A 24,952-nucleotide genomic window follows, 5' to 3' on the forward strand; every position below is an offset into this window, starting at 1 on the left:
GGTTCCAAACTTAAATATTGAGGAAAATGTAGGGATTAAGACAAATTTGAATATCTGAGGTAAATAATCAAACTACAGTAACAAAGAAACATTTGAAGTAAAAATAATATGAGAAATATAGAAATATAGCGCAATCCATTCACAAAAAACATTATCTACTAGAGGGGGGTAATCTAGAAAAAAAGATGGCCAGTGTACGTAGGATGTCATGAAATGTAAAATATGCGAGAGAAAATCTGGCCTATGGTAAAGTGATGAATTTGACAACTATGAGCTTTTTTGGAGAAGTTAAAGTGTTTAAAGAAACTAAAACTTTGTGCTTAGTGTTGTTGACAAATCTCGATGGCATTTTATTCCAATATTCACTCTTGGTCACCACACTAAACATGTAATGAAAAATGAAAATCTACATATAGTGGAAAAATATTTTTTTCTGGATGAAATTTACAGTCAACAGGAAGGTTCCCAGTAAAAATCTGTGTCCGGCTCTTGATAAGTGTCTTAAAAAAAATTTGTTAGTGCAAACTTCGTAAGAGAGTTCACTTTCAATAAACACTAGCTGTCTACGAAATCCAAAACTTCATGTGCATTCACCAGGATGGCCGAGTGGTTAAGGCGTTGGACTTAAGATCCAATGGATATGTCTCTTCGTGGGTTCGAACCCCACACCTGGTATGAGTTTTACACTTGAAATTCTACGAGATTTCTGAAAAAGGAGTAATGTTTCAGCAAAAGAAATGTTCTTGTTGGCAGATAGTGCAGTATTAACCTTTCAGAACCCCTGAGTATCGCCCTTTAATGTTTATTTTTTCCATTATGAGATGAATTTCTAGTACATTAGAGCATGATATTACAGTAAGTTCCAAACTTAAAAATTGAGGAGGTTCGAACCCCACTCCTGGTATGATTTTTATACTTCAAATTCTACAAGGTTTCTGAAAATGGAGTAATGTTTGAGCAAAAGAAAAGTTCTTGTTGCCCGATAGAACAGTATTAACACTTCAATATACCTGACTATGGCCCTTTTATGTTTATTTTTTCCATTATGAGATGAATCTCTAGTACATTAGAGCATGATATTACAGTAGGTTCCAAACTTAAATATTGAGGAAAATGTGAGGAATAAGACAAATTTGAATATCTGAGGTAAATATTCAAACTACAGTCCCAAAGAAACATTTGAAGTTAAAATAATATGAGAAATATAGAAATATAGCGCAATCCATTCACAAAAAACATTATCTACTAGAGGGGGGTAATCCAGAAAAAAAGATGGCCAGTGTACGTAGGATGTCATGAAATGTAAAATATGCGGGAGAAAATCTGGCCTATGGTAAAGTGATTAATTTGACAACTGTGAGCTTTTTTGGAGAAGTTAAAGTGTTTAAAGAAACTAAAACTTTGTGCTTAATGTTGTTGACAAATCTCGATGGCATTTTATTCCAATATTCACTCTTGGTCACCACACTAAACATGTAGTGAAAAATGAAAATCTACATATAGTGGAAAAATATTTTTTTCTGGATGAAATTTACAGTCAACAGGAAGGTTCCCAGTAAAAATCTGTGTCCGGCTCTTGATAAGTGTCTTAAAAAATATTTGTTAGTGCAAACTTCGTAAGAGAGTTCACTTTCAATAAACACTAGCTGCCTACGAAATCCCAAACTTCATGTGCATTCACCAGGATGGCCGAGTGGTTAAGGCGTTGGACTTAAGATCCAATGGATATGTATCCTCGTGGGTTCGAACCCCACTCCTGGTATGAGTTTTACACTTGAAATTCTACGAGATTTCTGAAAAAGGAGTAATGTTTCAGCAAAAGAAATGTTCTTGTTGGCAGATAGTGCAGTATTAACCTTTCAGAACCTTTAATGTTCATTTTTTTCCATTATGAGATGAATTTCTAGTACATTAGAGCATGATATTACAGTAAGTTCCAAACTTAAAAATTGAGGAGTTTCAAACCCCACTCCTGGTATGATTTTTATACTTCAAATTCTACAAGGTTTCTGAAAATGGAGTAATGTTTGAGCAAAAGAAAAGTTCTTGTTGCCCGATAGAACAGTATTAACACTTTAATATACCTGACTATGGCCCTTTTATGTTTATTTTTTCCATTATGAGATGAATCTCTAGTACATTAGAGCATGATATTACAGTAGGTTCCAAACTTAAATATTGAGGAAAATGTGAGGAATAAGACAAATTTGAATATCTGAGGTAAATATTCAAACTACAGTCCCAAAGAAACATTTGAAGTTAAAATAATATGAGAAATATAGAAATATAGCGCAATCCATTCACAAAAAACATTATCTAATAGAGGGGGGTAATCCAGAAAAAAAGATGGCCAGTGTACGTAGGATGTCATGAAATGTAAAATATGCGGGAGAAAATCTGGCCTATGGTAAAGTGATGAATTTGAAAACTATGAGCTTTCTTGGAGAAGTTAAAGTGTTTAAAGAAACTAAAACTTTGTGCTCAGTGTTGTTAACAAATCTCGATGGCATTTTATTCCAATATTCACTCTTGGTCACCACACTAAACATGTAATGAAAAATGAAAATCTACATATAGTGGAAAAATATTTTTTTCTGGATGAAATTTACAGTCAACAGGAAGGTTCCCAGTAAAAATCTGTGTCCGGCTCTTGATAAGTGTCTTAAAAAAAATTTGTTAGTGCAAACTTCGTAAGAGAGTTCACTTTCAATAAACACTAGCTGCCTACGAAATCCCAAACTTCATGTGCATTCACCAGGATGGCCGAGTGGTTAAGGCGTTGGACTTAAGATCCAATGGATATGTATCCTCGTGGGTTCAAACCCCACCCCTGGTATGAGTTTTACACTTGAAATTCTACGAGATTTCAGAAAAAGGAGTAATGTTTCTGCAAAAGAAATGTTCTTGTTGGCAGATAGTGCAGTATTAACCTTTCAGAACCCCTGAGTATTGCCCTTTAATGTTTATTTTTTCCATTATGAGATGAATTTCTAGTACATTAGAGCATGATATTACAGTAAGTTCCAAACTTAAAAATTGAGGAGGTTCGAACCCCACTCCTGGTATGATTTTTATACTTCAAATTCTACAAGGTTTCTGAAAATGGAGTAATGTTTGAGCAAAAGAAAAGTTCTTGTTGCCCGATAGAACAGTATTAACACTTCAATATACCTGACTATGGCCCTTTTATGTTTATTTTTTCCATTACGAGATGAATCTCTAGTACATTAGAGCATGATATTACAGTAGGTTCCAAACTTAAATATTGAGGAAAATGTGAGGAATAAGACAAATTTGAATATCTGAGGTAAATATTCAAACTACAGTCCCAAAGAAACATTTGAAGTTAAAATAATATGAGAAATATAGAAATATAGCGCAATCCATTCACAAAAAACATTATCTACCAGAGGGGGGTAATCCAGAAAAAAAGATGGCCAGTGTACGTAGGATGTCATGAAATGTAAAATATGCGGGAGAAAATCTGGCCTATGGTAAAGTGATGAATTTGACAACTATGAGCTTTTTTGGAGAAGTTAAAGTGTTTAAAGAAACTAAAACTTTGTGCTTAGTGTTGTTGACAAATGTCGATGGCATTTTATTCCAATATTCACTCTTGGTCACCACACTAAACATGTAATGAAAAATGAAAATCTACATATAGTGGAAAAATATTTTTTTCTGGATGAAATTTACAGTCAACAGGAAGGTTCCCAGTAAAAATCTGTGTCCGGCTCTTGATAAGTGTCTTAAAAAAAATTTGTTAGTGCAAACTTCGTAAGAGAGTTCACTTTCAATAAACACTAGCTGCCTACGAAATCCCAAACTTCATGTGCATTCACCAGGATGGCCGAGTGGTTAAGGCGTTGGACTTAAGATCCAATGGATATGTATCCTCGTGGGTTCAAACCCCACCCCTGGTATGAGTTTTACACTTGAAATTCTACGAGATTTCTGAAAAAGGAGTAATGTTTCTGCAAAAGAAATGTTCTTGTTGGCAGATAGTGCAGTATTAACCTTTCAGAACCCCTGAGTATCGCCCTTTAATGTTTTTTTTTTCCATTATGAGATGAATTTCTAGTACATTAGAGCATGATATTACAGTAAGTTCCAAACTTAAAAATTGAGGAGGTTCGAACCCCACTCCTGGTATGATTTTTAAACTTCAAATTCTACAAGGTTTCTGAAAATGGAGTAATGTTTGAGCAAAAGAAAAGTTCTTGTTGCCCGATAGAACAGTATTAACACTTCAATATACCTGACTATGGCCCTTTTATGTTTATTTTTTCCATTATGAGATGAATCTCTAGTACATTAGAGCATGATATTACAGTAGGTTCCAAACTTAAATATTGAGGAAAATGTGAGGAATAAGACAAATTTGAATATCTGAGGTAAATATTCAAACTACAGTCCCAAAGAAACATTTGAAGTTAAAATAATATGAGAAATATAGAAATATAGCGCAATCCATTCACAAAAAACATTATCTACTAGAAGGGGGTAATCCAGAAAAAAAGATGGCCAGTGTACGTAGGATGTCATGAAATGTAAAATATGCGGGAGAAAATCTGGCCTATGGTAAAGTGATTAATTTGACAACTGTGAGCTTTTTTGGAGAAGTTAAAGTGTTTAAAGAAACTAAAACTTTGTGCTTAGTGTTGTTGACAAATCTCGATGGCATTTTATTCCAATATTCACTCTTGGTCACCACACTAAACATGTAATGAAAAATGAAAATCTACATATAGTGGAAAAATATTTTTTTCTGGATGAAATTTACAGTCAACAGGAAGGTTCCCAGTAAAAATCTGTGTCCGGCTCTTGATAAGTGTCTTAAAAAAATTTGTTAGTGCAAACTTCATAAGAGAGTTCACTTTCAATAAACACTAGCTGCCTACGAAATCCAAAACTTCATGTGCATTCACCAGGATGGCAGCGTGGTTAAGGCGTTGGACTTAAGATCCAATGGATATGTATCCTCGTGGGTTCGAACCCCACTCCTGATATGAGTTTTACACTTGAAATTCTACGAGATTTCCGAAAAAGGAGTAATGTTTCAGCAAAAGAAATGTTCTTGTTGGCAGATAGTGCAGTATTAACCTTTCAGAACCCCTGAGTATCGCCCTTTAATGTTTATTTTTTCCATTATGAGATGAATTTCTAGTACATTAGAGCATGATATTACAGTAAGTTCCAAACTTAAAAATTGAGGAGGTTCGAACCCCACTCCTGGTATGATTTTTATACTTCAAATTCTACAAGGTTTCTGAAAATGGAGTAATGTTTGAGCAAAAGAAAAGTTCTTGTTGCCCGATAGAACAGTATTAACACTTCAATATACCTGACTATGGCCCTTTTATGTTTATTTTTTCCATTATGAGATGAATCTCTAGTACATTAGAGCATGATATTACAGTAGGTTCCAAACTTAAATATTGAGGAAAATGTGAGGAATAAGACAAATTTGAATATCTGAGGTAAATATTCAAACTACAGTCCCAAAGAAACATTTGAAGTTAAAATAATATGAGAAATATAGAAATATAGCGCAATCCATTCACAAAAAACATTATCTACTAGAGGGGGGTAATCCAGAAAAAAAGATGGCCAGTGTACGTAGGATGTCATGAAATGTAAAATATGCGGGAGAAAATCTGGCCTATGGTAAAGTGATTAATTTGACAACTGTGAGCTTTTTTGGAGAAGTTAAAGTGTTTAAAAAAACTAAAACTTTGTGCTTAGTGTTGTTGACAAATCTCGATGGCATTTTATTCCAATATTCACTTTTGGTCACCACACTAAACATGTAATGAAAAATGAAAATCTACATATAGTGGAAAAATATTTTTTTCTGGATGAAATTTACAGTCAACAGGAAGGTTCCCAGTAAAAATCTGTGTCCGGCTCTTGATAAGTGTCTTAAAAAAAATTTGTTAGTGCAAACTTCGTAAGGGAGTTCACTTTCAATAAACACTAGCTGTCTACGAAATCCAAAACTTCATGCGCATTCACCAGGATGGCCGAGTGGTTAAGGCGTTGGACTTAAGATCCAATGGATATGTATCCTCGTGGGTTCGAACCCCACACCTGGTATGAGTTTTACACTTGAAATTCTACGACATTTCTGAAAAAGGAGTAATGTTTCAGCAAAAGAAATGTTCTTGTTGGCAGATAGTGCAGTATTAACCTTTCAGAACCACTGAGTATCGCCCTTTAATGTTTATTTTTTCCATTATGAGATGAATTTCTAGTACATTAGAGCATGATATTACAGTAAGTTCCAAACTTAAAAATTGAGGAGGTTCGAACCCCACTCCTGGTATGATTTTTAAACTTCAAATTCTACAAGGTTTCTGAAAATGGAGTAATGTTTGAGCAAAAGAAAAGTTCTTGTTGCCCGATAGAACAGTATTAACACTTCAATATACCTGACTATGGCCCTTTTATGTTTATTTTTTCCATTATGAGATGAATCTCTAGTACATTAGAGCATGATATTACAGTAGGTTCCAAACTTAAATATTGAGGAAAATGTGAGGAATAAGACAAATTTGAATATCTGAGGTAAATATTCAAACTACAGTCCCAAAGAAACATTTGAAGTTAAAATAATATGAGAAATATAGAAATATAGCGCAATCCATTCACAAAAAACATTATCTACTAGAAGGGGGTAATCCAGAAAAAAAGATGGCCAGTGTACGTAGGATGTCATGAAATGTAAAATATGCGGGAGAAAATCTGGCCTATGGTAAAGTGATTAATTTGACAACTGTGAGCTTTTTTGGAGAAGTTAAAGTGTTTAAAGAAACTAAAACTTTGTGCTTAGTGTTGTTGACAAATCTCGATGGCATTTTATTCCAATATTCACTCTTGGTCACCACACTAAACATGTAATGAAAAATGAAAATCTACATATAGTGGAAAAATATTTTTTTCTGGATGAAATTTACAGTCAACAGGAAGGTTCCCAGTAAAAATCTGTGTCCGGCTCTTGATAAGTGTCTTAAAAAAATTTGTTAGTGCAAACTTCATAAGAGAGTTCACTTTCAATAAACACTAGCTGCCTACGAAATCCAAAACTTCATGTGCATTCACCAGGATGGCAGCGTGGTTAAGGCGTTGGACTTAAGATCCAATGGATATGTATCCTCGTGGGTTCGAACCCCACTCCTGATATGAGTTTTACACTTGAAATTCTACGAGATTTCCGAAAAAGGAGTAATGTTTCAGCAAAAGAAATGTTCTTGTTGGCAGATAGTGCAGTATTAACCTTTCAGAACCCCTGAGTATCGCCCTTTAATGTTTATTTTTTCCATTATGAGATGAATTTCTAGTACATTAGAGCATGATATTACAGTAAGTTCCAAACTTAAAAATTGAGGAGGTTCGAACCCCACTCCTGGTATGATTTTTATACTTCAAATTCTACAAGGTTTCTGAAAATGGAGTAATGTTTGAGCAAAAGAAAAGTTCTTGTTGCCCGATAGAACAGTATTAACACTTCAATATACCTGACTATGGCCCTTTTATGTTTATTTTTTCCATTATGAGATGAATCTCTAGTACATTAGAGCATGATATTACAGTAGGTTCCAAACTTAAATATTGAGGAAAATGTGAGGAATAAGACAAATTTGAATATCTGAGGTAAATATTCAAACTACAGTCCCAAAGAAACATTTGAAGTTAAAATAATATGAGAAATATAGAAATATAGCGCAATCCATTCACAAAAAACATTATCTACTAGAGGGGGGTAATCCAGAAAAAAAGATGGCCAGTGTACGTAGGATGTCATGAAATGTAAAATATGCGGGAGAAAATCTGGCCTATGGTAAAGTGATTAATTTGACAACTGTGAGCTTTTTTGGAGAAGTTAAAGTGTTTAAAAAAACTAAAACTTTGTGCTTAGTGTTGTTGACAAATCTCGATGGCATTTTATTCCAATATTCACTTTTGGTCACCACACTAAACATGTAATGAAAAATGAAAATCTACATATAGTGGAAAAATATTTTTTTCTGGATGAAATTTACAGTCAACAGGAAGGTTCCCAGTAAAAATCTGTGTCCGGCTCTTGATAAGTGTCTTAAAAAAAATTTGTTAGTGCAAACTTCGTAAGGGAGTTCACTTTCAATAAACACTAGCTGTCTACGAAATCCAAAACTTCATGCGCATTCACCAGGATGGCCGAGTGGTTAAGGCGTTGGACTTAAGATCCAATGGATATGTATCCTCGTGGGTTCGAACCCCACACCTGGTATGAGTTTTACACTTGAAATTCTACGACATTTCTGAAAAAGGAGTAATGTTTCAGCAAAAGAAATGTTCTTGTTGGCAGATAGTGCAGTATTAACCTTTCAGAACCACTGAGTATCGCCCTTTAATGTTTATTTTTTCCATTATGAGATGAATTTCTAGTACATTAGAGCATGATATTACAGTAAGTTCCAAAATTAAAAATTGAGGAGGTTCGAACCCCACTCCTGGTATGATTTTTATACTTCAAATTCTACAAGGTTTCTGAAAATGGAGTAATGTTTGAGCAAAAGAAAAGTTCTTGTTGCCCGATAGAACAGTATTAACACTTCAATATACCTGACTATGGCCCTTTTATGTTTATTTTTTCCATTATGAGATGAATCTCTAGTACATTAGAGCATGATATTACAGTAGTTTCCAAAATTAAATATTGAGGAAAATGTAGGGATTAAGACAAATTTGAATATCTGAGGTAAATATTCAAACTTCAGTCCCAAAGAAACATTTGAAGTTAAAATAATATGAGAAATATAGAAATATAGCGCAATCCATTCACAAAAAACATTATCTACTAGAGGGGGGTAATCCAGAAAAAAAGATGGCCAGTGTACGTAGGATGTCATGAAATGTAAAATATGCGGGAGAAAATCTGGCCTATGGTAAAGTGATGAATTTGACAACTATGAGCATTTTTGGAGAAGTTAAAGTGTTTAAAGAAACTAAAACTTTGTGCTTAGTGTTGTTGACAAATCTCGATGGCATTTTATTCCAATATTCACTCTTGGTCACCACACTAAACATGTAATGAAAAATGAAAATCTACATATAGTGGAAAAATATTTTTTTCTGGATGAAATTTACAGTCAACAGGAAGGTTCCCAGTAAAAATCTGTGTCCGGCTCTTGATAAGTGTCTTAAAAAACATTTGTTAGTGCAAACTTCGTAAGAGAGTTCACTTTCAATAAACACTAGCTGTCTACGAAATCCAAAACTTCATGCGTATTCACCAGGATGGCCGAGTGGTTAAGGCGTTGGACTTAAGATCCAATGGATATGTATCCTCGTGGGTTCGAACCCCACTCCTGGTATGAGTTTTACACTTGAAATTCTACGAGATTTCTGAAAAAGGAGTAATGTTTCAGCAAAAGAAATGTTCTTGTTGGCAGATAGTGCAGTATTAACCTTTCAGAACCCCTTTAATGTTTATTTTTTCCATTATGAGATGAATTTCTAGTACATTAGAGCATGATATTACAGTAAGTTCCAAACTTAAAAATTGAGGAGGTTCGAACCCCACTCCTGGTATGATTTTTATACTTCAAATTCTACAAGGTTTCTGAAAATGGAGTAATGTTTGAGCAAAAGAAAAGTTCTTGTTGCCCGATAGAACAGTATTAACACTTCAATATACCTGACTATGGCCCTTTTATGTTTATTTTTTCCATTATGAGATGAATCTCTAGTACATTAGAGCATGATATTACAGTAGTTTCCAAACTTAAATATTGAGGAAAATGTAGGGATTAAGACAAATTTGAATATCTGAGGTAAATATTGAAACTACAGTCCCAAAGAAACATTTGAAGTTAAAATAATATGAGAACTATAGAAATATAGCGCAATCCATTCACAAAAAAACATTATCTACTAGAGGGGGGTAATCTAGAAAAAAAGATGGCCAGTGTACGTAGGATGTCATGAAATGTAAAATATGCGGGAGAAAATCTGGCCTATGGTAAAGTGATGAATTTGACAACTATGAGCTTTTTTGGAGAAGTTAAAGTGTTTAAAGAAACTAAAACTTTGTGCTTAGTGTTGTTGACAAATCTCGATGGCATTTTATTCCAATATTCACTCTTGGTCACCACACTAAACATGTAATGAAAAATGAAAATCTACATATAGTGGAAAAATATTTTTTTCTGGATGAAATTTACAGTCAACAGGAAGGTTCCCAGTAAAAATCTGTGTCCGGCTCTTGATAAGTGTCTTAAAAAAAATTTGTTAGTGCAAACTTCGTAAGAGAGTTCACTTTCAATAAACACTAGCTGTCTACGAAATCCAAAACTTCATGCGCATTCACCAGGATGGCCGCGTGGTTAAGGCGTTGGACTTAAGATCCAATGGATATGTATCCTCGTGGGTTCGAACCCCACTCCTGGTATGAGTTTTACACTTGAAATTCTACGAGATTTCTGAAAAAGGAGTAATGTTTCAGCAAAAGAAATGTTCTTGTTGGCAGATAGTGCAGTATTAACCTTTCAGAACCCCTGAGTATCGCCCCTTAATGTTTATTTTTTCCATTATGAGATGATTTTCTAGTACATTAAAGCATGATATTACAGTAAGTTCCAAACTTAAAAATTGAGGAGGTTCGAACCCCACTCCTGGTATGATTTTTATACTTCAAATTCTACAAGGTTTCTGAAAATGGAGTAATGTTTGAGCAAAAGAAAAGTTCTTGTTGCCCGATAGCACAGTATTAACCCTTCAATATACCTGACTATGGCCCTTTTATGTATATTTTTTCCATTATGAGATGAATCTCTAGTACATTAGAGCATGATATTACAGTAGGTTCCAACTTAACCCCTTCCCGACCCATGACGCCACGTAGGCGTCATGAAAGTCGGTGCCAATCCGACCCATGACGCCTATGTGGCGTCATGGAAAGATCGCGTCCCTGCAGGCCGGGTGAAAGGGTTAACTCCCATTTCACCCGATCTGCAGGGACAGGTGGAGTGGTAGTTTAGCCCAGGGGGGGTGGCTTCACCCCCTCGTGGCTACGATCGCTCTGATTGGCTGTTGAAAGTGAAACTGCCAATCAGAGCGATTTGTAATATTTCACCTATTATAACTGGTGAAATATTACAATCCAGCCATGGCCGATGCTGAAATATCATCGGCCATGGCTGGAAATACTAATGTGCCCCCACCCCACCCCTCCGATCGCCCCCCCAGCCCTCCGATCTGCCCGGTACACTGCCCCGCTCCCCTCCGTCCTGTGCTCCGCTCCCCCCGTGCTCTTGTCCGCTCACCCCCGTGCTCCAATCACCCCCCCGTGCTCCAATCACCCCCCCTGCACTCCGATCCACCCCCCCCGGTGCTCCGTTCCACCCCCCCGTGCTCCATTCCAGCCCCCCCGTGCTCCGTTCCACACCCCCCGTGCTCCGTTCCACCCCTCCCGCGCTCCGATTCCCCCCCCATGCTCCGATCCCCCCTCCCCATGGTCCCCCCCACCCCATCATACTTACCGATCCAGCCGGGGTCCCGTCTGTCTTCTCCCTGGGCGCCGCCATCTTCCAAAATGGCGGGCGCATGCGCAGTGCGCCCGCCGAATCTGCCGGCCGGCAGATTCGTTCCAAAGTGCATTTTGATCACTGAGATAGATTATATCTCAGTGATCAAAATAAAAAAAAATAATAAATGACCCCCCCCCCCTTTGTCACCCCCATAGGTAGGGACAATAAAAAAATAAAGAATTTTTTTTTTCCACTAATGTTAGAATAGGGTTAGGGTTAGGGGTAGGGTTAGGGTTAGGGGTAGGGGTAGGGTTAGGGGTAGGGTTAGGGGTAGGGTTAGGGTTAGGGTTAGGGGTAGGGTTAGGGGTAGGGTTAGGGGTAGGGTTAGGGGTAGGGTTAGGGCTAGGGTTTCGGTATGTGCACACGTATTCTGGTCCTCTGCGGATTTTTCCGCTGCGGATTTGATAAATCCGCAGTGCTAAACCGCTGCGGATTTATGGCGGATTTACCGCGTTTTTTTCTGCGCATTTCACTGCGGTTTTACAACTGCGATTTTCTATTGGAGCAGTTGTAAAACCGCTGCGGAATCCGCACAAAGAAGTGACATGCTGCGGAATGTAAACCGCTGCGTTTCCGTGCAGTTTTTCCGCAGCATGTGTACAGCGATTTTTGTTTCCCGTAGGTTTACATTGAACTGTAAACTCATGGGAAACTGCTGCGGATCCGCAGCGTTTTCCGCAGCGTGTGCACATACCTTTAGAATTAGGCTATGTGCACATGGTGCGGAGTTGGCTGCGGATCTGCAGCGGATTGGCCGCTGCGGATTCGCAGCAGTGTTCCATCAGGTTTACAGTACCATGTAAACCTATGGAAAACCAAATCCGCTGTGCCCATGGTGCGGAAAATACCGCGCGGAAACGCTGCGTTGTATTTTCCACAGCATGTCAATTCTTTGTGCGGATTCCGCAGCGTTTTACACCTGTTCCTCAATAGGAATCCGCAGGTGAAATCCGCACAAAAAACACTGGAAATCCGCGGAAAATCCGCAGGTAAAACGCAGTGCCTTTTACCCGCGGATTTTTCAAAAATGGTGCGGAAATATCTCACACGAATCCGCAACGTGGGCACATAGCCTTAGGGTTAGGGTTGGAATTAGGGTTGTGGTTAAGGGTGTGATTAGGGTTATGGCTACAGTTGGGATTAGGGTTAGGGGTGTGTTGGGGTTAGTGTTGGAGTTAGAATTGAGGGGTTACCACTGTTTAGGCACATCAGGGGTCTCCAAACGCAACATGGCGCCACCATTGATTCCAGCCAATCTCGTATTCAAAAAGTCAAATGGTGCTCCCTCACTTCTGAGCCCTGACGTGTGCCCAAACAGTGGTTTACCCCCACATATGGGGTACCAGCATACTCAGGACAAGCTGCGCAACAATTACTGGGGTCCAATTTCTCCTGTTACCCTTGTGAATCTAAAAAAATGCTTGCTAAAACATAATTTTTGAGGAAAGAAAAATGATTTTTTATTTTCACGGCTCTGCGTTGTAAACGTCTGTGAAGCACTTGGGGGTTCAAAGTGCTCACCACATATCTAGATAAGTTCCTTGGGGGGTCTAGTTTCTAAAATGGGGTCACTTGTGGGGGTTTCTACTGTTTAGGCACACCAGGGGCTCTGCAAACGCAACGTGACACCCGCAGACTATTCCATCAAAGTCTGCATTTCAAAAGTCACTACTTCCCTTCTGAGCCCCGACGTGTGCCCAAACAGTGGTTTACCCCCACTCATGGGGTATCAGCGTACTCAGGAGAAACTGGACAACAACTTTTGGGGTCCAATTTCTCCTGTAACCCTTGGGAAAATAAAAAATTCTGGGCTAAATAATTATTTTTGAGGAAAGTAAACGTATTTATTATTTTCACGGCTCTGCATTATAAACTTCTATGAAGCACTTGGGGGTTCAAAGTGCTCACCACACATCTAGATAAGTTCCTTTCGGGGTCTAGTTTCCAAAATGGGGTCACTTGTGGGGGGTTTCTACTGTTTAGGCACATCAGGGACTCTGCAAACGCAACGTGACGCCCGCAGAGCATTCCATCAAAGTCTGCATTTCAAAACGTCACTACTTCAATTCCAAGCCCCGGCATGTGCCCAAACAGTAGTTTACCCCCACATATGGGGTATCACCGTACTCAGGAGAAACTGGACAACAAATATTGGGGTCAAATTTCTCCTGTTACCCTTGGGAAAATTAAAAAATTCTGGGCTAAATAATTATTTTTGAGGAAAGAAAACGTATTTATTATTTTCACGGCTCTGCATTATAAACTTCTATGAAGCGCTTGGGGGTTCAAAGTGCTCACCACACATCTAGATAAGTTCCTTTCGGGGTCTAGTTTCCAAAATGGGGTCACGTGTGGGGGGTTTCTACTGTTAAGCCACATCAGGGGCTCTGCAAACGCAACGTGACGCCCACAGAGCATTCCATCAAAGTCTGCATTTCAAAACGTCACTACTTCACTTCCGAGCCTCGGCATGTGCCCAAACAGTGGTTTACCCCCACATATGGGGTATCAGCGTACTCAGGAGAAATTGGACAACAACTTTTGGGGTCCAATTTCTTCTGTAACTCTTGGGAAAATAAAATATTCTGGGCTAAATAATTATTTTTGAGGAAAGAAAACGTATTTATTATTTTCACGGCTCGGCATTACAAACTTCTATGAAGCACTTGGGGGTTCAAAGTGCTCACCACACATCTAGATAAGTTCCTTTGGGGGTCTAGTTTCCAAAATGGGGTCACTTGTGGGGGGTTTCTACTGTTAAGCCACATCAGGGGCTCTGCAAACGCAACGTGACGCCCACAGAGCATTCCATCAAAGTCTGCATTTCAAAACGTCACTACTTCACTTCCGAGCCCCGGCATGTGCCCAAACAGTGGTTTACCCCCACATATGGGGTATCAGCGTACTCAGGAGAAACTGGACAACAACTTTTGGGGTCAAATTTCTCCTGTTACCCTTGGGAAAATAAAAAATTGCAGGCTAAAAGATCATTTTTGAGAAAATATTTTTATTTTTTTATTTTCATGGCTCTGCGTTATAAACTTCTGTGAAGCACTTGGGGGTTCAAAGTCCTCACCACACATCTAGATTAGTTCCTTTGGGGGTCTAGTTTCCAAAATGGGGTCATTTCTGAGGGATCTCCAATGTTTAGGCACACAGGGGCTCTCCAAACGTGACATGGTGTCCGCTAATGATTGGAGCTAATTTTCCATTTAAAAAGCCAAATGCCGTGCCATCCCTTCCGAGCCCTGCCGTGCGCCCAAACAGTGGTTTACCCCCACATATGGGGTATCAGCGTACTCAGGACAAACTGGACAACAATATTTGTGGTCCAATTTCTCCTATTATCCTTGGCAAAATAGGAAATTCCAGGCTAAAAAATCATTTTTGAGGAAAGAAAAATTATTTTTTATTTTCATGGCTCTGCGTTATAAACTTCTGTGAAGCACCTGGGGGTTTAAAGTGCTCAATATGCATCTAGATAAGTTCATTGGGGGGTCTAGTTTCCAAAATGGGGTCACTTGTGGGGGAGCTCCAATGTTTAGGCACACAGGGGCTCTCCAAACGCGACATGGTGTCCGCTAACAATTGGAGCTAATTTTCCATTCAAAAAGTCAAATGGCGCGCCTTCCCTTCCGAGCCTTACCATGTGCCCAAACAGTGGTTTACCCCCACATATGAGGTATCGACGTACTCGGGAGAAATTGCCCAACAAATTTTATGATCCATTTTATCCTACTGCCCATGTGAAAATGAAAAAATTGAGGCGAAAAGAATTTTTTTGTGAAAAAAAGTACTTTTTCATTTTTACAGATCAATTTGTGAAGCACCTGAGGGTTTAAAGTGCTCACTAGGCATCTAAATAAGTTCCTTGGGGGGTCTAGTTTCCAAAATGGGGTCACTTGTGGGGGAGCGCCAATGTTTAGGCACACAGGAGCTATCCAAACGCGACATGGTGTCCGCTAACGATGGAAATAATTTTTCATTCAAAAAGTCAAATGGCGCTCCTTCCCTTCCGAGCCTTACCATGTGCCCAAACAGTGGTTTACCCCCACATGTGAGGTATTGGTGTACTCTGGAGAAATTGCCCAACACATTTTTGGATCCATTTTATCCTGTTGCCCATGTAAAAATGAAAAAATTTAGGCTAAAAGAATTTTTTTGTGAAAAAAAAGTACTTTTTCATTTTTACGGATCAATTTGTGAAGCACCTGGGGGTTCAAAGTGCTCACTATGCATCTAGATAAGTTCCTTGGGGCATCTAGTTTCCAAAATGGGGTCACTTGTGGGGGAGCTCCAATTTTTAGGCACACGGGGGCTCTCCAAACGTGACATGGTGTCCGCTAAAGAGTGGAGCCAATTTTTAATTCAAAAAGTCAAATGGCGCTCCTTCCCTTCCAAGCCCTGCCGTGCGCCCAAACAGTGGTTTACCCCCACATATGAGGTATCAGCGTACTCAGGACAAATTGGACAACAACTTTCGTGGTTCAGTTTCTCCTTTAACCATTGGGAAAATAAAAAAATTGTTGCTAAAAGATAATTTTTGTGACTAAAAAGTTAAATGTTCATTTTTTCCTTCCATGTTGCTTCTGCTGCTGTGAAGCACCTGAAGGGTTAATAATCTTCTTGAATGTGGTTTTGAGTACCTTGAGGGGTGCAGTTTTTAGAATGGTGTCACTTTTGGGTATTTTCAGCCATATAGACCCCTCAAACTGACTTCAAATGTGAGGTGGTCCCTAAAAAAAATGGTTTTGTAAATTTCGTTGTAAAAATGACAAATCGCTGGTCAAATTTTAACCCTTATAACTTCCTAGCAAAAAAAAATTTTGTTTCCAAAATTGTGCTGATGTAAAGTAAACATGTGGGAAATGTTATTTATTAACTATTTTGTGTCACATATCTCTCTGGTTTAACAGAATAAAAATTCAAAATGTGAAAATTGCGAAATTTTCAAAATTTTCGCCAAATTTCCGTTTTTATCACAAATAAACGCAGAATTTATTGACCTAAATTTAACACTAACATGAAGCCCAATATGTCACGAAAAAACAATCTCAGAACCGCTAGGATCCGTTGAAGCGTTCCTGAGTTATTACCTCATAAAGGGACACTGGTCAGAATTGCAAAAAACGGCAAGGTCTTTAAGGTCAAAATAGGCTGGGTCATGAAGGGGTTAAATATTGAGGAAAATGTAGGGATTAAGACAAATTTGAATATCTAAGGTAAATAATCAAACTACAGTAACAAAGAAACATTTGAAGTAAAAATAATATGAGAAATATAGAAATATAGCGCAATCCATTCACAAAAAACATTATCTACTAGAGGGGGTAATCCAGAAAAAAAGATGGCCAGTGTACGTAGGATGTCATGAAATGTAAAATATGCGGGAGAAAATCTGGCCTATGGTAAAGTGATTAATTTGACAACTGTGAGCTTTTTTGGAGAAGTTAAAGTGTTTAAAGAAACTAAAACTTTGTGCTTAGTGTTGTTGACAAATCTCGATGGCATTTTATTCCAATATTCACTCTTGGTCACCACACTAAACATGTAATGAAAAATGAAAATCTACATATAGTGGAAAAATATTTTTTTCTGGATGAAATTTACAGTCAACAGGAAGGTTCCCAGTAAAAATCTGTGTCCGGCTCTTGATAAGTGTCTTAAAAAAAATTTGTTAGTGCAAACTTCGTAAGAGAGTTCACTTTCAATAAACACTAGCTGCCTACGAAATCCAAAACTGCATGTACATTCACCAGGAAGGCCGAGTGGTTAAGGCGTTGGACTTAAGATCCAATGGATATGTATCCTCGTGGGTTCGAACCCCACTCCTTGTATGAGTTTTACACTTGAAATTCTACGAGATTTCTGAAAAAGGAGTAATGTTTCAGCAAAAGAAATGTTCTTGTTGGCAGATAGTGCAGTATTAACCTTTCAGAACCCCTGAGTATCGCCCTTTAATGTTTATTTTTTCCATTATGAGATGAATTTCTAGTACATTAGAGCATGATATTACAGTAAGTTCCAAACTTAAAAATTGAGGAGGTTCGATCCCCACTCCTGGTATGATTTTTATACTTCAAATTCTACAAGGTTTCTGAAAATGGAATAATGTTTGAGCAAAAGATAAGTTCTTGTTGCCCGATAGCACAGTATTAACCCTTCAATATACCTGACTATGGCCCTTTTATGTTTATTTTTTCCATTATGAGATGAATCTCTAGTACATTAGAGCATGATATTACAGTAGGTTCCAACTTAAATATTGAGGAAAATGTAGGGATTAAGACAAATTTGAATATCTGAGGTAAATAATCAAACTACAGTAACAAAGAAACATTTGAAGTAAAAATAATATGAGAAATATAGAAATATAGCGCAATCCATTCACAAAAAACATTATCTACTAGAGGGGTGTAATCCAGAAAAAAAGATGGCCAGTGTACGTAGGATGTCATGAAATGTAAAATATGCGGGAGAAAATCTGGCCTATGGTAAAGTGATTAATTTGACAACTGTGAGCTTTTTTGGAGAAGTTAAAGTGTTTAAAGAAACTAAAACTTTGTGCTTAGTGTTGTTGACAAATCTCGATGGCATTTTATTCCAATATTCACTCTTGGTCACCACACTAAACATGTAATGAAAAATGAAAATCTACATATAGCGGAAAAATATTTTTTTCTGGATGAAATTTACAGTCAACAGGAAGGTTCCCAGTAAAAATCTGTGTCCGGCTCTTGATAAGTGTCTTAAAAAAAATTTGTTAGTGCAAACTTCGTAAGAGAGTTCACTTTCAATAAACACTAGCTGCCTACGAAATCCAAAACTTCATGTGCATTCACCAGGATGGCCGAGTGGTTAAGGCGTTGGACTTAAGATCCAATGGATATGTATCCTCGTGGGTTCGAACCCTGGTATGAGTTTTACACTTGAAATTCTACGACATTTCTGAAAAAGGAGTAATGTTTCAGCAAAAGAAATGTTCTTGTTGGCAGATAGTGCAGTATTAACCTTTCAGAACCCCTGAGTATCACCCTTTACTGTTTATTTTTTCCATTATGAGATGAATTTCTAGTACATTAGAGCATGATATTACAGTTAGTTCCAAACTTAAAAATTGAGGAGGTTCGAACCTCACTCCTGGTATGATTTTTATACTTCAAATTCTACAAGGTTTCTGAAAATGGAGTATTGTTTGAGCAAAAGAAAAGTTCTTGTTGCCCGATAGCACAGTATTAACCCTTCAATATACCTGACTATGGCCCTTTTATGTTTATTTTTTCCATTATGAGATGAATCTCTAGTACATTAGAGCATGATATTACAGTAAGTTCCAAACTTAAATATTGAGGAAAATGTAGGGATTAAGACAAATTTGAATATCTGAGGTAAATATTCAAACTACAGTCCCAAAGAAACATTTGAAGTTAAAATAATATGAGAAATATAGAAATATAGCGCAATCCATTCACAAAAAAACATTATCTACTAGAGGGGGGTAATCTAGAAAAAAAGATGGCCAGTGTACGTAGGATGTCATGAAATGTAAAATATGCGGGAGAAAATCTGGCCTATGGTAATGTGATTAAATTGACAACTGTGAGCTTTTTTGGAGAAGTTAAAGTGTTTAAAGAAACTAAAACTTTGTGCTTAGTGTTGTTGACAAATCTCGATGGCATTTTATTCCAATATTCACTCTTGGTCACCACACTAAACATGTAATGAAAAATGAAAATCTACATATAGTGGAAAAATATTTTTTTCTGGATGAAATTTACAGTCAACAGGAAGGTTCCCAGTAAAAATCTGTGTCCGGCTCTTGATAAGTGTCTTAAAAAAAATTTGTTAGTGCAAACTTCGTAAGAGAGTTCACTTTCAATAAACACTAGCTGCCTACGAAATCCATAATTCACGTGCATTCACCAGGATGGCCGAGTGGTTAAGGCGTTGGACTTAAGATCCAATGGATATGTATCCTCGTGGGTTCGAACCTCATTTTTGGTATGAGTTTTACACTTGAAATTCTACAAGATTTCTGAAAAAGGAGTAATGTTTCAGCAAAAGGAGTAATGTTTCAGCAAATGTTTTTGTTGGCAGATAGTGCAGTATTAACCTTTCAGTGTCCCTGACTATCGCCCTTTAATGTTTATTTTTTCCATTATGAGATGAATTTCTAGTACATTAGAGCATGATATTACAGTAAGTTCCAAACTTAAAAAGTGAGGGGGTTCGAACCCCACTCCTGGTATGATTTTTATACTTGAAATTCTACAGGTTTCTGAAAATGGAGTAATGTTTGAGCAAAAGAAAAGTTTTTTTGGTTATAGGATTTTTCGCCTCAGCAGTTCGCCTCCAGCTGTTCGCCCACAGTAGTTCGCCCCCAGCAGTTTGCCCCTGGGTACATTTCGCCCCCGCACATTTCGTTCCCAGCATTTTGCCCCAGGATGTTTTGCACCCGCACATTTCACCCCTGCACATTTTGCCCCCAGAAGTTCGCCCCCAGTAGTTCACCCCTGGGTACATTTCGCCCCTGCACATTTCGTCACCAGCATTTGGCCCCCAGGATGTTTTGCCCCCGCACATTTCACCCCCGCACATATTGCCCCCAGCAGTTCGCCCCTGGGTACATTTCACCCCCGCAAATTTTGTCCCCAGGATGTTTCGCCCCCGCACATTTTACCCCTACACATTTCGCCCCCAGCAGTTTCCCCCCCGGCAGTTTGCCCCGGATGTTTGTACCCTTGTGGTTCACGAATTCCCCTCCGTCATCAATGTTTCGACTCCAGCAGTTTGCCCCCGGATATTTGTACCCTTGTGGTTCATGAATTCTTGTCCGTCATCAATGTTTGCCCCTGGCAGTTCGCCCCTGGATATTTGTACCCTTGTGGTTCATGAATTCCTGTCCATCATCAATGTTTCACCCCCGGCAGTTCGCCCCCGGATATTTGTACCCTTGTGGTTCATGAATTCCCATCCGTCATCATAATTTCACCTCCAGCAGTTCGCCCCAGGATGTTTGTACCCTTGTGGTTCATGAATTCCCATCCGTCATCATAATTTCACCCCCGGCAGTTCGCCCCAGGATGTTTTTACCCTTGTGGTTCATGAATTCCCGTCTGTCATCAATGTTTCGCCCCCAGCAGTTCGCCCCCAGCAGTTCGCCCCCGGATGTTTGTACCCTGTTTTGCCCCCAGAATTTTGTGTTTGGATGTTTCGCCAGTTTGTCCTTGTGGTTCATGAATTCCGTCCATCATCAATCCACATGCCACAAAAGTACTGTACAGAGTGCTGCACTTTTGTGACATGTTTAACCTTAGTCCGGCTGAGTAGGTACAATTGTAACTATTCCGTTTTAAAATTGCAATAACTTTTTATTTCAATAAGCCGTAGAGGGCTAAAATTTCGTGACATCTCTGCAGTTTTGGCCCAGAATATATTGGCCAAATTTCAATAAAATATATATGAAGGTACAATTATACTTCTGCAGCCTGTTAACGTTGTAAAATTATGCAGCCTGACGAAGGTTAATCAACTGTTTCCATCTGTAAACCTCACAAGTGACTGCATTATAGTGTCATAGCATTTTGCCTGCAATTTTAACAAGACATTTTCCAAAACTTCTCTAAGCCTGTGTGCACACATTCAGGATTTTTCGCTTTTTTTCATGTTTTTTCACTATAAAAACGCTTAAAAAACGCATACATATGCATCCCATCATTTAGGCTATGTGCACACAATCAGGATTTTTCGCGTTTTTTTCACATTTTTTCGCTATAAAAACACAATAAAAACGCTTTAAAAATGCATACATATGCATCCAATCATTTATAATGCATTCTGCAATTTTTGTGCATATGTTGCATTTTTTTCCGTGAAAAAAACGCATCGTGGTAAAAAAATGCAGCATGTTCATTAATTTAGCATTTTTTTCGCGTTTTTACTGATATATAATGCTTTGGGAAAGCTCCGGAAAAAAAGTGGTAAATACGCAAGAAAAACGCGAAAAAACGCATGCGGATTTCATGCAGAAAATGTCCGATTTTCTTCAGGAAATTTCTGCAAGAAATCCTGACGTGTGCACATAGCCTTATAATGCATTCTGCAATGTTGGTGCAAAATAAGGCAGCATACTTTCAGCAACCATGTTGCGGTAAGAATGCTGCCGATCTTCCCCTCCTGGTACTCACCTAGACGTCTTCTGCTCATCTTTGCCTGATCTTCTCCTGGCTGTGTGGGCTAGCGATCGCCATGCTGGATCCGGAGGCCACCACGAGTCCTCTCCATCTTCCCAGCTTCCTCTTCTTCTGCCTGATCTCATCGTGGCACTGCACATGTGCAGCAGTGTCTTGGTGACTGGAGAGGCATCCTGCCCCCTGGATTGACTGATGAATGGGGCAGGAGTGACGTCATGTCAGTGAGCGACCTGGAGATTGGCATTCATCATGCTTCATGGATCAGTGATCCAGGCAAGATGAAAAGACAGCCAGAAGCAGGAGAAGACATCACAGGGAACCTCTAGACTGCACTCCATGACCCAAAGAGCTGCAGCTGTGACAGGTAAGCATGTCAGGTTTTTTTTTGTTCTAGGGTGATAATACTCCTTTAAGGCCAGCCAGAAGAGACACTAAGTGAGCTGCTGAAAAGGCAGCCACAGGAATCCCCAGCAATTGGGGTCCTGTACATTTTACCCCACGTATGTTCAACCCTAGATGTTTTGTTCCCTGCATGTTGACCCCAAAAGATGAGGGTGAAATATCTGGGGTCAAAATGTTAGGGGCAAAACATCAGATGGCGACACATCCAGGGACAAAATACTGTAGGAGAAACATTCGGGGGCAAAACATCTGGGGGCAAACTGCTGGGGGTGAAACATTGATGACAGACGGGAATTCATGAACTGCAAGGCTACAAACATCCGGGGGCAAACTGCTGGGGACGAAGTGGGCGAACTGCTGGGGGCGAACTGCTGGGGGCAAAATGTGCAGGTGTGAAATGCGCGGGGGCGAAACATCCTGAGGGCCAAATGCTGGGGATGAAATGTTTGGGGGCGAAATGTACAAACATCTGGGGGCCAACTGCTGGGGGTGAACTGCCGGGGGCAAAACATCCTGGGGGCCAAATGCTGGGGACGAAATGTGCGGGGGCGAAATGTACCCAAGGGCGAACTGCTGGGGGTGAACTGCTGGGGGCAAAATGTGCGGGGGTGAAATGTGCAGGGGCAAAACATTCTGGGGGCCAAATGCTAGGGATGAAATGTTCGGGGGCGAAATGTACCCAGGGGCGAACTGCTGGGGGCGAACTTCGGGGTGGTCTTCAGGGTCGTTGTCTTTAGGGTCGTCATCAGGGAGATCCAGAGTGATTAGCAAAAACCATTTCCAGAAGCTTGAACATGGAAATGTAGTAGAAGGTACAAGAAGGCTGAGGAACTGCCAAGAACCAGCTGTTGGTACTGGAACCCGGATGGCTACCCGAAGGTACAAGAGCCAATGGAACTAACGAGTTCCAGCTGACTGTACTGGAACCCCTTTAATAAGCAGGAGGTACCCGTGCCAGAAAGCACTACCAAGGACCACCAGATGTTGGTGGAACTCAGATACCGAGAAGGAGGCACCGAAGCCAAAGGCTCTGCCTGGAACCCGCTGACGGTACTGGAACCAGGATGGTAGCAGAAGGTACAAGAGCAAAAGACACTGCCGAGAACCAGCTGATGATACTGGAACCCGGATGGGTAGCCGAAGGTACAAGAGCCAACGGAACTACCTAGGACCAGCTGATGGTACTGGAACCCGGTTACTAAGCAGGAGGTACCCGTGCCAGAAAGCACTACCAAGGACCACCAGACGTTGGTGGAACTCGGATACCAAGAAAGAGGCACCTAAGCCAAAGGCTCTGCCTGGAACCAGCTGACGTGTTGTGAATTCCGCTCTTGGGCTCCCTCCGGTGGTTGTAACTGGCACTTTTGTGAGTTCTGCTCTTGGGCTCCCTCTTGTGGTTTCTAGTGGTATGGCTGCTCCTTGGAGTTAGCTGTCATCAGCTGCCTCCACTTAGTGTCCGCTATTTAAGTCTGGCTCTTTCTTCAGCCTGTGCCACTTGTCAATGTTCCTGGCTGGATTCACATCTCTGCTTGGATTCTCCTGGTTTCCTAACCAGTTCTGCAAGATAAGTTCTGGCTTTGCTCATTTCAGTCCACATGTTGTGGACTTATTGTTCTGTGCATTCTATATTTGTCCAGCTTGTCAGTATGGATTTTTTCTGTTAGCTGGAAGCTCTGGGAAGCAGATTTACCCTCCACACCTTTAGTCAGGTGTGGAGATTTTGTAAACTCTGTGTGGATTGTTTTGTAGTTTTTATACTGACCGCACAGTATCCTTTCCTGTCCTATCTATCAAGCTAGACTGGCCTCCTATGCTAAAATCTGATTTCATTTCTGCATATGTTATTTTCCCCTCCTCTCACCGTTAATATTTGTGGGGGGCTATCTTTCCTTTGGGGATTTTCTCTGAGGCAAGATAGGTTTCCTGTTTCCATCTTTAGGGGAAGTTAGATCTTAGGCTGTGCCGAGAGGTCTAGGGAGCGTCAGGTACCCCCCACGGCTATTTTTAGTTGCGCTGCTAGGTTCAGGGTTTGCGGTCAGTACAGATACCACCTCCTTCAGAGCTTGTCTCATGTTGTTCCTAACCCAACAGATCATAACAGTACAAGTGGCCAAAAATGAATTAAATGTATCTCAAAAGAAGGAAAAGAAAGTTCTGAACCATTTTTTTTTCTGTGCTTTGGTTTGTCTTTTTTTTTTCCTCTTGATATCTGGGTAGTTCAGGATATATGTTTTGGCATGGATGTTAAGGGTTTGTTTTCTCGTGTGGATCAACTTGCTGCAAGAGTACAGAATATCCAGGACTATGTTGTCCAGACTCTGGCTTTGGAGCCCAGAATTCCTACTCCTGATTTGTTTTTTGGGGACAGATCCAAGTTTTTGAACTTTAAAAATAACTGCAAATTGTTTTTTGCTTTGAAACCCCGTTCTTCTGGTGATCCCATTCAGCAGGTGAAAATCATCATATCCTTGCTGCGTGGTGATCCTCAAGACTGGGCTTTTTCTCTTGAAACAGGGGATCCGGCATTATTGAATGTAGATGCATTTTTTCAAGCGCTCGGATTATTGTATGATGAACCTAATTCTGTGGATCATGCAGAAAAGACCCTGTTGGCCTTGTGTCAAGGTCAGGAAGCGGCAGAGTTATACTGCCAGAAATTTAGAAAATGGTCTGTGCTCACTAAATGGAATGAAGAGGCTCTGGCTGCTATTTTCAGAAAAGGTCTTTCTGAAACCCTTAAAGATGTTATGGTGGGCTTTCCTACACCAGCCGGTTTGAGCGAATCTA

The 24,952-nt window shown here is 39.6% G+C and overlaps 12 non-coding genes across 12 annotated transcripts; all 12 read left to right on the plus strand.

The window, feature by feature from the left end:
- The first annotated feature begins 592 nt into the window (after nt 1-592).
- Nucleotides 593-675, plus strand: TRNAL-UAA (transfer RNA leucine (anticodon UAA)). Its single transcript has one exon. It is a non-coding gene; the product is annotated as a tRNA-Leu (tRNA).
- Nucleotides 676-1,679: 1,004 nt separating this feature from the next.
- TRNAL-UAA (transfer RNA leucine (anticodon UAA)) lies at nt 1,680-1,762 on the plus strand. The gene has a single exon. It is a non-coding gene; the product is annotated as a tRNA-Leu (tRNA).
- A 991-nt stretch (nt 1,763-2,753) lies between these two features.
- Nucleotides 2,754-2,836, plus strand: TRNAL-UAA (transfer RNA leucine (anticodon UAA)). The gene has a single exon. It is a non-coding gene; the product is annotated as a tRNA-Leu (tRNA).
- Nucleotides 2,837-3,840: 1,004 nt separating this feature from the next.
- TRNAL-UAA (transfer RNA leucine (anticodon UAA)) lies at nt 3,841-3,923 on the plus strand. Its single transcript has one exon. It is a non-coding gene; the product is annotated as a tRNA-Leu (tRNA).
- Nucleotides 3,924-4,926: 1,003 nt separating this feature from the next.
- TRNAL-UAA (transfer RNA leucine (anticodon UAA)) lies at nt 4,927-5,009 on the plus strand. The gene has a single exon. It is a non-coding gene; the product is annotated as a tRNA-Leu (tRNA).
- Nucleotides 5,010-6,013: 1,004 nt separating this feature from the next.
- TRNAL-UAA (transfer RNA leucine (anticodon UAA)) lies at nt 6,014-6,096 on the plus strand. The gene has a single exon. It is a non-coding gene; the product is annotated as a tRNA-Leu (tRNA).
- A 1,003-nt stretch (nt 6,097-7,099) lies between these two features.
- Nucleotides 7,100-7,182, plus strand: TRNAL-UAA (transfer RNA leucine (anticodon UAA)). The gene has a single exon. It is a non-coding gene; the product is annotated as a tRNA-Leu (tRNA).
- Nucleotides 7,183-8,186: 1,004 nt separating this feature from the next.
- Nucleotides 8,187-8,269, plus strand: TRNAL-UAA (transfer RNA leucine (anticodon UAA)). The gene has a single exon. It is a non-coding gene; the product is annotated as a tRNA-Leu (tRNA).
- A 1,004-nt stretch (nt 8,270-9,273) lies between these two features.
- On the plus strand, nt 9,274-9,356 carry TRNAL-UAA (transfer RNA leucine (anticodon UAA)). Its single transcript has one exon. It is a non-coding gene; the product is annotated as a tRNA-Leu (tRNA).
- A 993-nt stretch (nt 9,357-10,349) lies between these two features.
- Nucleotides 10,350-10,432, plus strand: TRNAL-UAA (transfer RNA leucine (anticodon UAA)). Its single transcript has one exon. It is a non-coding gene; the product is annotated as a tRNA-Leu (tRNA).
- Nucleotides 10,433-17,324: 6,892 nt separating this feature from the next.
- TRNAL-UAA (transfer RNA leucine (anticodon UAA)) lies at nt 17,325-17,407 on the plus strand. Its single transcript has one exon. It is a non-coding gene; the product is annotated as a tRNA-Leu (tRNA).
- A 2,084-nt stretch (nt 17,408-19,491) lies between these two features.
- On the plus strand, nt 19,492-19,574 carry TRNAL-UAA (transfer RNA leucine (anticodon UAA)). Its single transcript has one exon. It is a non-coding gene; the product is annotated as a tRNA-Leu (tRNA).
- Nucleotides 19,575-24,952: the final 5,378 nt, after the last annotated feature.

This window comes from Ranitomeya imitator, chromosome 5 (assembly GCF_032444005.1).
Source record: "Ranitomeya imitator isolate aRanImi1 chromosome 5, aRanImi1.pri, whole genome shotgun sequence".
NCBI lineage: Eukaryota > Metazoa > Chordata > Amphibia > Anura > Dendrobatidae > Ranitomeya > Ranitomeya imitator.